This window comes from Danio rerio, chromosome 18, assembly GCF_049306965.1.
Source record: "Danio rerio strain Tuebingen ecotype United States chromosome 18, GRCz12tu, whole genome shotgun sequence".
In the NCBI taxonomy this organism is placed as follows: domain Eukaryota; kingdom Metazoa; phylum Chordata; class Actinopteri; order Cypriniformes; family Danionidae; genus Danio; species Danio rerio.
In genome coordinates, this window is record NC_133193.1 from 46788476 (window position 1) to 46804678 (window position 16203).

At 30.2% G+C, this 16203-nt stretch overlaps 1 long non-coding RNA gene across 4 annotated transcripts in view; it reads left to right on the plus strand.

Annotated features, from left to right (window-relative positions):
* The window catches only part of LOC137488332 (uncharacterized), a 248871-nt gene that overhangs the window by 231621 nt on the left and 1047 nt on the right, over positions 1–16203 (plus strand). The window lies entirely within an intron of this gene.

Here is a 16203-nt window from a genome sequence, read left to right on the forward strand (position 1 = left end):
CAATGTTGATCCTGGACCAACAATTTTATAAATTAACTAATGTTGATCCTGGACCATCAATATATAAATTTACTAATGTTGATCCTGGACCATCAATATATAAATTTACTAATGTTAATCCTGGACCATCAATATATAAATTTACTAATGTTGATCCTGGACCATCAATATATAAATTAACTAATGTTGATCCTGGACCATCAATATATAAATTAACTAATGTCGATCCTGGACCATCAATTTTATGAATTCACTAATGTTGATCCTGGACCATCAATATATAAATTAACTAATGTTGATCCTGGACCATCAATTTTATGAATTCACTAATGTTGATCCTGGACCAACAATATATAAATTAACTAATGTTGATCCTGGACCATCAATATATAAATTAACTAATGTTGATCCTGGACCATCAATTTTATGAATTAATTAATGTTGATCCTGGACCATCAATATATAAATAAACTAATGTTGATCCTGGACCAACAATATATAAATTCACTAATGTTGATCCTGGACCATCAATATATAAATTAACTAATGTTGATCCTGGACCATCAATATATAAATTAACTAATGTTGATCCTGGACCATTAATTTTATGAATTCACTAATGTTGATCCTGGACCATCAATATATAAATTCACTAATGTTGATCCTGGACCATTAATATATAAATTCACTAATGTTGATCCTGGACCATCAATATATAAATTAACTAATGTTGATCCTGGACCATCAATATATAAATTAACTAATGTTGATCCTGGACCATCAATATATAAATTAACTAATGTTGATCCTGGACCATCAATATATAAATTAACTAATGTTGATCCTGCACCATCAATTTTATGAATTCACTAATGTTGATCCTGGACCATCAATATATAAATTCACTAATGTTGATCCTGGACCATCAATTTTATGAATTCACTAATGTTGATCCTGGACCATCAATATATAAATTCACTAATATTGATCCTGGACCAACAATATATAAATTTACCAATGTTGATCCTGGACCATCAATATATAAATTAACTAATGTTGATCCTGGACCATCAATATATAAATTTACAAATGTTGATCCTGGACCATCAATATATAAATTAACTAATGTTGATCCTGGACCATCAATATATAAATTAACTAATGTTGATCCTGGACCATCAATATATAAATTAACTAATGTTGATCCTGGACCATCAATTTTATAAATTCACTAATGTTGATCATAAACCATCAATTTATAAATTTACTAATGTTCATCCTGGACCATCAATATATAAATTCACTAATATTGATCCTGGACCAACAATATATAAATTTACCAATGTTGATCCTGGACCAACAATTTTATAAATTAACTAATGTTGATCCTGGACCATCAATATATAAATTTACTAATGTTGATCCTGGACCATCAATATATAAATTAACTAATGTTGATCCTGGACCATCAATATATAAATTAACTAATGTTGATCCTGGACCATCAATATATAAATTAACTAATGTTGATCCTGGACCAACAATATATAAATTCACTAATGTTGATCCTGGACCATCAATATATAAATTAACTAATGTTGATCCTGGACCAACAATATATAAATTCACTAATGTTGATCCTGGACCATCAATATATAAATTAACTAATGTTGATCCTGGACCATCAATATATAAATTAACTAATGTTGATCCTGGACCATCAATTTTATGAATTAATTAATGTTGATCCTGGACCATCAATATATAAATAAACTAATGTTGATCCTGGACCAACAATATATAAATTCACTAATGTTGATCCTGGACCATCAATATATAAATTAACTAATGTTGATCCTGGACCATCAATATATAAATTAACTAATGTTGATCCTGGACCATCAATTTTATGAATTCACTAATGTTGATCCTGGACCATCAATATATAAATTCACTAATGTTGATCCTGGACCATTAATATATAAATTCACTAATGTTGATCCTGGACCATCAATATATAAATTAACTAATGTTGATCCTGGACCATCAATATATAAATTAACTAATGTTGATCCTGGACCATCAATATATAAATTAACTAATGTTGATCCTGGACCATCAATATATAAATTAACTAATGTTGATCCTGCACCATCAATTTTATGAATTCACTAATGTTGATCCTGGACCATCAATATATAAATTCACTAATGTTGATCCTGGACCATCAATTTTATGAATTCACTAATGTTGATCCTGGACCATCAATATATAAATTCACTAATATTGATCCTGGACCAACAATATATAAATTTACCAATGTTGATCCTGGACCATCAATATATAAATTAACTAATGTTGATCCTGGACCATCAATATATAAATTAACTAATGTTGATCCTGGACCATCAATATATAAATTTACAAATGTTGATCCTGGACCATCAATATATAAATTAACTAATGTTGATCCTGGACCATCAATATATAAATTAACTAATGTTGATCCTGGACCATCAATATATAAATTAACTAATGTTGATCCTGGACCATCAATTTTATAAATTCACTAATGTTGATCCTGGACCATCAATATATAAATTTACTAATGATGATCCTGGACCAACAATATATAAATTCACTAATGTTGATCCGGGACCATCAATATATAAATTTACCAATGTTGATCCTGGACCATCAATATATAAATTAACTAATGTTGATCCTGGACCAACAATTTTATAAATTAACTAATGTTGATCCTGGACCATCAATATATAAATTTACTAATGTTGATCCTGGAGCATCAATTTTATGAATTCACTAATGTTGATCCTGGACCAACAATATATAAATTTACAAATGTTGATCCTGGACCATCAATATATAAATTCACTAATGTTGATCCTGGACCATCAATATATAAATTCACTAATGTTGATCCTGGACCATCAATATATAAATTAACTAATGTTGATCCTGGACCATCAATATATAAATTCACTAATGTTGATCCTGGACCATCAATATATAAATTTACTAATGATGATCCTGGACCATCAATTTTATAAATTCACTAATGTTGATCCTGGACCATCAATATAAAAATTTACTAATGATGATCCTGGACCATCAATATATAAATTCAATAATGTTGATCCTGGACCATCAATATATAAATTCAATAATGTTGATCCTGGACCATCAATATATAAATTCACTAATGTTGATCCTGGACCATCAATATATAAATTCACTAATGTTGATCCTGGACCATCAATTTTATGAATTCACTAATGTTGATCCTGGACCATCAATATATAAATTAACTAATGTTGATCCTGGACCATCAATTTTATGAATTCACTAATGTTGATCCTGGACCATCAATATATAAATTTACAAATGTTGATCCTGGACCATCAATATATAAATTAACTAATGTTGATCCTGGACCATCAATATATAAATTAACTAATGTTGATCCTGGACCATCAATATATAAATTTACTAATGTTGATCCTGGAGCATCAATTTTATGAATTCACTAATGTTGATCCTGGACCAACAATATATAAATTTACAAATGTTGATCCTGGAGCATCAATTTTATGAATTCACTAATGTTGATCCTGGACCAACAATATATAAATTTACAAATGTTGATCCTGGACCATCAATATATAAATTCACTAATGTTGATCCTGGACCATCAATATATAAATTCACTAATGTTGATCCTGGACCATCAATATATAAATTAACTAATGTTGATCCTGGACCATCAATATATAAATTCACTAATGTTGATCCTGGACCATCAATATATAAATTTACTAATGATGATCCTGGACCATCAATTTTATAAATTCACTAATGTTGATCCTGGACCATCAATATAAAAATTTACTAATGATGATCCTGGACCATCAATATATAAATTCAATAATGTTGATCCTGGACCATCAATATATAAATTCAATAATGTTGATCCTGGACCATCAATATATAAATTCACTAATGTTGATCCTGGACCATCAATATATAAATTCACTAATGTTGATCCTGGACCATCAATTTTATGAATTCACTAATGTTGATCCTGGACCATCAATATATAAATTAACTAATGTTGATCCTGGACCATCAATTTTATGAATTCACTAATGTTGATCCTGGACCATCAATATATAAATTTACAAATGTTGATCCTGGACCATCAATATATAAATTAACTAATGTTGATCCTGGACCATCAATATATAAATTAACTAATGTTGATCCTGGACCATCAATATATAAATTAACTAATGTTGATCCTGGACCATCAATTTTATAAATTCACTAATGTTGATCCTGGACCATCAATATATAAATTTACTAATGATGATCCTGGACCAACAATATATAAATTCACTAATGTTGATCCGGGACCATCAATATATAAATTTACCAATGTTGATCCTGGACCATCAATATATAAATTAACTAATGTTGATCCTGGACCAACAATTTTATAAATTAACTAATGTTGATCCTGGACCATCAATATATACATTTACTAATGTTGATCCTGGAGCATCAATTTTATGAATTCACTAATGTTGATCCTGGACCAACAATATATAAATTTACAAATGTTGATCCTGGAGCATCAATTTTATGAATTCACTAATGTTGATCCTGGACCAACAATATATAAATTTACAAATGTTGATCCTGGACCATCAATATATAAATTCACTAATGTTGATCCTGGACCATCAATATATAAATTCACTAATGTTGATCCTGGACCATCAATATATAAATTAACTAATGTTGATCCTGGACCATCAATATATAAATTCACTAATGTTGATCCTGGACCATCAATATATAAATTTACTAATGATGATCCTGGACCATCAATATATAAATTCAATAATGTTGATCCTGGACCATCAATATATAAATTCAATAATGTTGATCCTGGACCATCAATATATAAATTCACTAATGTTGATCCTGGACCATCAATATATAAATTCACTAATGTTGATCCTGGACCATCAATTTTATGAATTCACTAATGTTGATCCTGGACCATCAATATATAAATTAACTAATGTTGATCCTGGACCATCAATTTTATGAATTCACTAATGTTGATCCTGGACCAACAATATATAAATTCACTAATGTTGATCCTGGACCAACAATATATAAATTCACTAATGTTGATCCTGGACCAACAATATATAAATTCAATAATGTTGTTCCTGGACCAACAATACATAAATTCACTAATGTTGATCCTGGACCATCAATATATTAATTCAATAATGTTGATCCTGGACCAACAATATATAAATTCACTAATGTTGATCCTGGACCATCAATATATAAATTCACTAATGTTGATCCTGGACCATCAATATATAAATTAACTAATGTTGATCCTGGACCATCAATATATAAATTCACTAATGTTGATCCTGGACCATCAATATATAAATTCACCAATGTTGATCCTGGACCAACAATTTTATAAATTTACTAATGTTGATCCTGGACCATCAATTTTATGAATTCACTAATGTTGATCCTGGACCATCAATATATAAATTAACTAATGTTGATCCTGGACCATCAGTATATAAATAAACTAATGTTGATCCTGGACCAACAATATATAAATTCACTAATGTTGATCCTGGACCATCAATATATAAATTCACTAATGTTGATCCTGGACTATCAATATATAAATTTACCAGTGTTGATCCTGGACCATCAATATATAAATTAACTAATGTTGATCCTGGACCATCAATTTTATGAATTCACTAATGTTGATCCTGGACCATCAATATATAAATTAACTAATGTTGATCCTGGACCATCAATTTTATGAATTCACTAATGTTGATCCTGGACCATCAATATATAAATTCACTAATGTTGATCGTGGACCATCAATAAATAAATTCACTAATGTTGATCCTGGACCATCAATTTTATGAATTCACTAATGTTGATCCTGGACCATCAATATATAAATTTACTAATGTTGATCCTGGACCATCAATTTTATGAATTCACTAATGTTGATCCTGGACCATCAATATATAAATTAACTTATGTTGATCCTGGACCATCAATATATAAATTCACTAATGTTGATCCTGGACCAACAATATATAAATTCACTAATGTTGATCCTGGACCATCAATATATAAATTTACTAATGTTGATCCTGGACCATCAATATATAAATTAACTAATGTTGATCCTGGACCATCAATATATAAATTCACTAATGTTGATCCTGGACCAACAATATATAAATTTACTAATGTTGATCCTGGACCATCAATATATAAATTTACTAATGTTGATCCTGGACCAACAATATATAAATTCACTAATGTTGATCCTGGACCATCAATATATAAATTTACTAATGTTGATCCTGGACCATCAATATATAAATTCACTAATGTTGATCCTGGACCAACAATATATAAATTCACTAATGTTGATCCTGGACCATCAATATATAAATTCACTAATGTTGATCCTGGACCATCAATATATACATTCACTAATGTTGATCCTGGACCAACAATATATAAATTTACTAATGTTGATCCTGGACCAACAATATATAAATTCACTAATGTTGATCCTGGACCATCAATATATAAATTCACTAATGTTGATCCTGGACCAACAATATATAAATTCACTAATGTTGATCCTGGACCATCAATATATAAATTTACTAATGTTGATCCTGGACCATCAATATATAAATTAACTAATGTTGATCCTGGACCATCAATATATAAATTCACTAATGTTGAACCTGGACCATCAATATATAAATTTACCAATGTTGATCCTGGACTATCAATATATAAATTCACTAATGTTGATCCTGGACCATCAATATATAAATTCACTAATGTTGATCCTGGACCATCAATTTTATAAATTCACTAATGTTGATCCTGGACCATCGAATAATTAAATTCACTAATGTTGATCCTGGACCAACGATATATGAATTCACTAATGTTGATCCTGGACCATCAATATATAAATTTACTAATGTTGATCCTGGACCATCAATATATAAATTAACTAATGTTGATCCTGGACCATCAATATATAAATTCACTAATGTTGAACCTGGACCATCAATATATAAATTTACCAATGTTGATCCTGGACTATCAATATATAAATTCACTAATGTTGATCCTGGACCATCAATATATAAATTCACTAATGTTGATCCTGGACCATCAATATATAAATTCACTAATGTTGATCCTGGACCATCAATTTTATAAATTCACTAATGTTGATCCTGGACCATCAAATAATTAAATTCACTAATGTTGATCCTGGACCATCAATATATAAATTTACTAATGTTGATCCTGGACCATCAATAAATAAATTTACCAATGTTGATCCTGGACCAACAATATATAAATTCACTAATGTTGATCCTGGACCATCATTTTTTTATATTCACTAATGTTGATCCTGGACCATCAATATATAAATTCACTAATGTTGATCCTGGACCATCAATATATAAATAAACCACTGTTGATCCTGGACCATCAAGTAATTAAATTCACTAATGTTGATCCTGGACCAACAATATATAAATTTACTAATGTTGATCCTGGACCATCAATATATAACTTCACTAATGTTGATCCTGGACCATCAATAAATAAATTCACTAATGTTGATCCTGGACCATCAATATATAAATAAACCACTGTTGATCCTGGACCATCAAGTAATTAAATTCACTAATGTTGATCCTGGACCAACAATTTTATAAATTCACTAATGTTGATCCTGGACCATCAATATATAACTTCACTAATGTTGATCCTGGACCATCAATAAATAAATTCACTAATGTTGATCCTGGACCATCAATAAATAAATTCACTAATGTTGATCCTGGACCGTCAATGAATGAATTTACTAATGTTGATCCTGGACCATCAATTTTATGAATTCACAAATGTTGATCCTGGACCAACAATATATAAATTCACTAATGTTGATTCTGGACCATCAATATATCAATTCACTAATGTTGATCCTGGACCAACAATATATAAATTCACTAATGTTGATTCTGGACCATCAATATATCAATTCACTAATGTTGATCCTGGACCAACAATATATAAATTCACTAATGTTGATCCTGGACCATCAATATATAAATTCACTAATGTTGATTCTGGACCATCAATATATCAATTCACTAATGTTGATCCTGGACCAACAATATATAAATTCACTAATGTTGATCCTGGACCATCAATATATAAATTTACTAATGTTGATCCTGGACCATCAATATATAAATTAACTAATGTTGATCCTGGACCATCAATTTTATGAATTCACGAATGTTGATCCTGGACCATCAATATATACATTCACTAATGTTGATCCTGGACCAACAATATATAAATTCACTAATGTTGATCCTGGACCATCAATATATAAATTAACTAATGTTGATCCTGGACCATCAATATATAAATTTACCAATGTTGATCCTGGACCAACAATCTATAAATTTACTATTGTTGATCTTGGACCATCAATTTTATAAATTCACAAATGTTGATCCTGGACCAACAATTTTATAAATTCACTAATGTTGATCCTGGACCATCAATATATAACTTCACTAATGTTGATCCTGGACCATCAATAAATAAATTCACTAATGTTGATCCTAGACCATCAATAAATAAATTCACTAATGTTGATCCTGGACCGTCAATGAATGAATTTACTAATGTTGATCCTGGACCATCAATTTTATGAATTCACTAATGTTGATCCTGGACCATCAATATATAAATTCACTAATGTTGATCCTGGACCAACAATATATAAATTCACTAATGTTGATCCTGGACCATCAATATATAAATTCACTAATGTTGATCCTGGACCATCAATATATAAATTTACTAATGTTGATCCTGGACCAACAATATATAAATTCACTAATGTTGATCCTGGACCAACAATATATAAATTAACTAATGTTGATCCTGGACCATCAATATATACATTCACTAATGTTGATCCTGGACCAACAATATATAAATTCACTAATGTTGATCCTGGACCATCAATATATAAATTAACTAATGTTGATCCTGGACCAACAATATATAAATTCACTAATGTTGATCCTGGACCAACAATATATAAATTTACTTATGTTGATCCTGGACCAACAACATATAAATTTACCAATGTTTATCCTGGACCAACAATATATAAATTCACCAATGTTGATCCTGGACCAACAATATATAAATTCACTAATGTTGATCCTGGACCATCAATATATAAATTCACTAATGTTGATCCTGGACCATCAATATATAAATTTACCAATGTTGATCCTGGACCAACAATATATAAATTTACCAATGTTGATCCTGGACCATCAATATATAAATTCACTAATGTTGATCCTGGACCAACAATATATAAATTAACTAATGTTGATCCTGGACCATCAATATATAAATTCACTAATGTTGATCCTGGACCATCAATATATAAATTTACCAATGTTGATCCTGGACCAACAATATATAAATTTACCAATGTTGATCCTGGACCATCAATATATAAATTCACTAATGTTGATCCTGGACCAACAATATATAAATTAACTAATGTTGATCCTGGACCATCAATATATAAATTCACTAATGTTGATCCTGGACCATCAATATATAAATTTACCAATGTTGATCCTGGACCAACAATATATAAATTTACCAATGTTGATCCTGGACCATCAATATATAAATTCACTAATGTTGATCCTGGACCAACAATATATAAATTAACTAATGTTGATCCTGGACCATCAATATATAAATTAACTAATGTTGATCCTGGACCAACAATATATAAATTCACTAATGTTGATCCTGGACCATCAATATATAAATTCACTAATGTTGATCCTGGCCCATCAATATATAAATTCACTAATGTTGATCCTGGACCATCAATATATAAATTAACTAATGTTGATCCTGGACCATCAATATATAAATTCACTAATGTTGATCCTGGACCATCAATATATAAATTTACCAATGTTGATCCTGGACCAACAATATATAAATTCACCAATGTTGATCCTGGACCAACAATATATAAATTAACTAATGTTGATCCTGGACCATCAATATATAAATTCACTAATGTTGATCCTGGACCAACAATATATAAATTAACTAATGTTGATCCTGGACCAACAATATAAATTTACTAATGTTGATCCTGGACCAACAATATATAAATTAACTAATGTTGATCCTGGACCAACAATATATAAATTTACTAATGTTGATCCTGGACCATCAATATATAAATTCACTAATGTTGATCCTGGACCAACAATATATAAATTAACTAATGTTGATCCTGGACCAACAATATAAATTTACTAATGTTGATCCTGGACCATCAATATATAAATTAACTAATGTTGATCCTGTACCATCAATATATAAATTCACTAATGTTGATCCTGGACCAACAATATATAAATTAACTAATGTTGATCCTGGACCATCAATATATAAATTCTCTAATGTTGATCCTGGACCATCAATATATAAATTCACTAATGTTGATCCTGGACCATCAATATATAAATTTACCAATGTTGATCCTGGACCAACAATATATAAATTCACTAATGTTGATCCTGGACCATCAATATATAAATTCACTAATGTTGATCCTGGACCAACAATATATAAATTTACCAATGTTGATCCTGGACCATCAATATATAAATTCACTAATGTTGATCCTGGACCAACAATATATAAATTAACTAATGTTGATCCTGGACCATCAATATATAAATTCACTAATGTTGATCCTGGACCATCAATATATAAATTAACTAATGTTGATCCTGGACCAACAATATATAAATTCACTAATGTTGATCCTGGACCATCAATATATAAATTCACTAATGTTGATCCTGGACCATCAATATATAAATTTACCAATGTTGATCCTGGACCAACAATATATAAATTCACCAATGTTGATCCTGGACCAACAATATATAAATTAACTAATGTTGATCCTGGACCATCAATATATAAATTCACTAATGTTGATCCTGGACCAACAATATATAAATTAACTAATGTTGATCCTGGACCAACAATATAAATTTACTAATGTTGATCCTGGACCAACAATATATAAATTAACTAATGTTGATCCTGGACCAACAATATATAAATTTACTAATGTTGATCCTGGACCATCAATATATAAATTCACTAATGTTGATCCTGGACCAACAATATATAAATTAACTAATGTTGATCCTGGACCAACAATATAAATTTACTAATGTTGATCCTGGACCATCAATATATAAATTCACTAATGTTGATCCTGGACCAACAATATATAAATTAACTAATGTTGATCCTGGACCATCAATATATAAATTCTCTAATGTTGATCCTGGACCATCAATATATAAATTCACTAATGTTGATCCTGGACCATCAATATATAAATTCACTAATGTTGATCCTGGACCATCAATTTATAAATTCACTAATGTTGATCCTGGACCATCAATATATAAATTCACTAATGTTGATCCTGGACCAACAATATATAAATTTACTAATGTTGATCCTGGACCAACAATATATAAATTCACTAATGTTGATCCTGGACCATCAATTTTATAAATTCACTAATGTTGATCCTGGACCATCAATATATAAATTAACTAATGTTGATCCTTGACCATCAATATATAAATTTACTAATGTTGATCCTGGACCATCAATATATAAATTAACTAATGTTGATCCTGGACCAACAATATATAAATTAACTAATGTTGATCCTGGACCAACAATATATAAATTCACCAATGTTGATCCTGGACCATCAATATATAAATTCACTAATGTTGATCCTGGACCAACAATATATAAATTTACTAATGTTGATCCTGGACCAACAATATATAAATTCACTAATGTTGATCCTGGACCATCAATTTTATAAATTCACTAATGTTGATCCTGGACCATCAATATATAAATTTACTAATGTTGATCCTGGACCATCAATATATAAATTAACTAATGTTGATCCTGGACCAACAATATATAAATTTACTAATGTTGATCCTGGACCAACAATATATAAATTCACTAATGTTGATCCTGGACCATCAATTTTATAAATTCACTAATGTTGATCCTGGACCATCAATATATAAATTTACTAATGTTGATCCTGGACCATCAATATATAAATTCACTAATGTTGATCCTGGACCATCAATATATAAATTTACCAATGTTGATCCTGGACCATCAATATATAAATTTACCAATGTTGATCCTGGACCAACAATATATAAATTCACCAATGTTGATCCTGGACCAACAATATATAAATTCACTAATGTTGATCCTGGACCAACAATATATAAATTTACCAATGTTGATCCTGGACCAACAATATATAAATTCACTAATGTTGATCCTGGACCATCAATATATAAATTTACCAATGTTGATCCTGGACCATCAATATATAAATTTACCAATGTTGATCCTGGACCATCAATATATAAATTTACCAATGTTGATCCTGGACCATCAATATATAAATTCACTAATGTTGATCCTGGACCATCAATATATAAATTCACTAATGTTGATCCTGGACCATCAATATATAAATTTACCAATGTTGATCCTGGACCATCAATATATAAATTTACCAATGTTGATCCTGGACCAACAATATATAAATTCACCAATGTTGATCCTGGACCATCAATATATAAATTCACTAATGTTGATCCTGGACCAACAATATATAAATTCACTAATGTTGATCCTGGACCAACAATATATAAATTAACTAATGTTGATCCTGGACCAACAATATATAAATTCACTAATGTTGATCCTGGACCAACAATATATAAATTAACTAATGTTGATCCTGGACCAACAATATATAAATTAACTAATGTTGATCCTGGACCAACAATATATAAATTCACTAATGTTGATCCTGGACCCACAATATATAAATTAACTAATGTTGATCCTGGACCATCAATTTTATAAATTCACTAATGTTGATCCTGGACCATCAATATATAAATTCACTAATGTTGATCCTGGACCATCAATATATAAATTTACCAATGTTGATCCTGGACCATCAATATATAAATTTACCAATGTTGATCCTGGACCAACAATATATAACTATAACAATGTTAATCCTGGACCATCAATATATAAATTAACTAATGTTGATCCTGGACCATCAATTTTATAAATTCACTAATGTTGATCCTGGACCATCAATATATAAATTCACTAATGTTGATCCTGGACCATCAATATATAAATTTACTAATGTTGATCCTGGACCATCAATATATAAATTTACCAATGTTGATCCTGGACCAACAATATATAAATTTACCAATGTTGATCCTGGACCAACAATATATAAATTCACTAATGTTGATCCTGGACCATCAATATATAAATTCACTAATGTTGATCCTGGACCAACAATATATAAATTCACTAATGTTGATCCTGGACCATCAATATATAAATTTACCAATGTTGATCCTGGACCATCAATATATAAATTTACCAATGTTGATCCTGGACCAACAATATATAACTATAACAATGTTAATCCTGGACCATCAATATATAAATTTACTAATGTTGATCCTGGACGATCAATTTATAAATTTACTAATGTTGATCCTGGACCATCAATATATAAATTTACTAATGTTGATCCGTGACCAACAATATATAAATTTAATAATGTTGATCCTGGACTATCAATATATAAATTCACTAATGTTGATCCTGGACCATCAAGTAATTAAATTCACTAATGTTGATCCTGGAAAAAAAATATATAAATATACCAATGTTGATCCTGGACCATCAATTTCATAAATTTACTAATGTTGATCCTGGACCATCAAGTATTTCAATTCACTAATGTTGATCCTGGACCAACAATATATAAATTCACTAATGTTGATCCTGGACCATCAATATATAAATTCACTAATGTTGATCCTGGACCAACAATATATAAATTAACTAATGTTGATCCTGGACCAACAATATATAAATTTACTAATGTTGATCCTGGACCAACAATTTTATAAATTAACTAATGTTGATCCTGGACCAACAATATATAAATTTACTAATGTTGATCCTGGACCAACAATTTTATAAATTCACTAATGTTGATCCTGGACCATCAATATATAAATTCACTAATGTTGATCCTGGACCATCAATATATAAATTAACTAATGTTGATCCTGGACCATCAATATATAAATTTACTAATGTTGATCCTGGACCATCAATATATAAATATACCAATGTTGATCCTGGACCATCAATATATAAATTAACTAATGTTGATCCTGGACCAACAATATATAAATTTAATAATGTTGATCCTGGACCATCAATATATAAATATACCAATGTTGATCCTGGACCATCAATATATAAATTAACTAATGTTGATCCGTGACCAACAATATATAAATTTAATAATGTTGATCCTGGACCATCAATATATAAATTAACTAATGTTGATCCTGGACCAACAATATATAAATTAACTAATGTTGATCCTGGACCATCAATATATAAATTCACTAATGTTGATCCTGGACCATCAATATATAAATTCACTAATGTTGATCCTGGACTATCAATACCTTGTACCTTGTAATGGAGTAACTTTTAAAGTAAGGTATCTGTACTTTTACTCAAGTATGGTTTTCAGGTACTCTTTACACCTCTAACAACACAATGAATTTCACGTGATAAACTGATTTCCACTTTCAGTATATTTTGTCCTGTGCATTGATTTAAGTTGGATATATTTCTGACCGTCACAATTTAAAAGATACAACACCACAATGACGCACACTGCCAACCGCTCTGCTGAAAACAGTTCATGACTTATCATGTGTGCAATTTCAATTTTCTGAGAATAAATAGATAATAAGATAAATGAAAACACTTCACCCATCGTTCCTGCGGAATCACAATCACTTCATCTTTACTCTCTTTCTTTTGCTCTTCTGAGACATGCTTTTCTTGATCATAAAAGAAAGGAAGAAGAAATCTGACAGGTTAGCCGTTCTTTTGATTTGGCCTTTGTGACCTTCACACACACACACACACACACACACACACACAAACACTACCTTGCAGAAGAAGACCCGGAGAAAGCCCAGAGACTAAAAAGAAAGCAAATGTCATCAAACACACTGTCTCCCTCTCTAAAAATACACTTGTTCACACATGCATGCACCCACACACACACACAACCTCCGAAAACAAGATCACTTTAATGACCATACTTCTCATAAGCATCATGTGCAAAGGTCCGATCAGCATAAGTCTTCTAATTGGATTAGAGCAAATTACCATTTGTAATGTCAGCTCAGTTTTAGTTATGATGATAATCTTCTGATACTGTCGGAGTAGAAACATTAATTATAACCCAAGACAATGAACATGAAGAGAGAGAAAAAAAACACTATCTACTATGTGCATAGTATTATCAGATGCACATTAATAGCACAGCCTTTTAGTAGACATCATCTAAAGCCGTGTTTCTCAACCACATTCCTGAAGGACCACCAGCTCTGCACATTTTCCATTTCTGCTTAACCAAACATGCCTGACTCCGATCATCAGCTCATTAACAGACACTGAAATACATGTAATGTGTGCAATAGACAAAGGAGACATCCAAAACAAGCAGTTTTGGTGTTCCTCCAGAAACGTGGTTAAGAAACACTGATCAAATGTCACTGAAGCAAATGTTCACCAAAATTGTCTCACCCGAAGCCCATCTATGATGATGTTGGTTACTTTAAATCAATAGTATCAGAGTCAAAAAATAAAATGCAGGCAAAATAAAACTAATACCTATGGCTTCTACATCTTACAAAGCTCATGTCCAATAAAGATATGTTAAATTATCAAAAGTGGTATTATTCTATTGTTAGTTTGTGTGAAAAAAAGGACTCTGTG